Raw genomic sequence first — 761 nt, 5'->3', positions numbered from 1 at the left:
GGGGCCTCGGAGCGCAGGCAGCGGCGCCCCTGATTGGACAATTTCTAAGTCCCCGCCCTTTCAACGCTCTGAGTGGACAGTGTTTTGGACACGCCCCCTTCACCCCTGGTGCTTTCGATTGGACACTACTCCAAACCTGCAATCCGCTTCCTGGTGCCCGCCCCGTGCCTTGATTGGACAGTTGTCCAAACCTGCCCCAGGAGCGCCTGATTGGAAGATAACTTCCACGCCGCCCCGCCTCCTGTCGCCTGAGTGACCGGCGCGTAGCCAACGCTAGTGGCTGACCCGCCAGCCGTGGACTCTCGCGTTTGCGCGAACTCGCTCTGGCCCGGGGCGAGCCCAGCCTCCTCCCGCAGCTCGGCCCCCACTCCCGCGTCCTTCTCCTGAACGGGCAGGAGAAGTCCAGACTCCGTTTCCCCACGGAGCAGCCCGAGTGCTGGGTGGAGGGGAGGGCGAGCGGGCGGCCTGGGTCGCGTGGGGCTGAGCCCTTCGTGGGGCGGGGTCCTCAGCCGTGACGTCACCGCCCTGCCCCGCGTGGGCGCGGACCCCATGGAGGCCCGGCCCCGTGCTGGAGCACGTGATGTCAGTGTCCTGATTTTTTTTTTTTTTTTTTTTCCTGAGACGGAGTCTCGCTCTGTCGCCCAGGCTGGAGTGCAGTGGCGCCATCTCGGCTCACCGCAAGCTCCGCCTCCCGGGTTCAGCCATTCCCCTGCCTCAGCCTCCCGAGTAGCTGGGACACAGGCGCCCGCCACCACGCCCGG

The sequence above is a fragment of the Pongo pygmaeus genome, chromosome 20 (assembly GCF_028885625.2).
Source record: "Pongo pygmaeus isolate AG05252 chromosome 20, NHGRI_mPonPyg2-v2.0_pri, whole genome shotgun sequence".
Classification (NCBI taxonomy): Eukaryota; Metazoa; Chordata; class Mammalia; order Primates; family Hominidae; genus Pongo; species Pongo pygmaeus.
The sequence above is the reverse complement of the archived record's forward strand: the minus strand, read 5'-3'. Positions refer to the sequence as shown.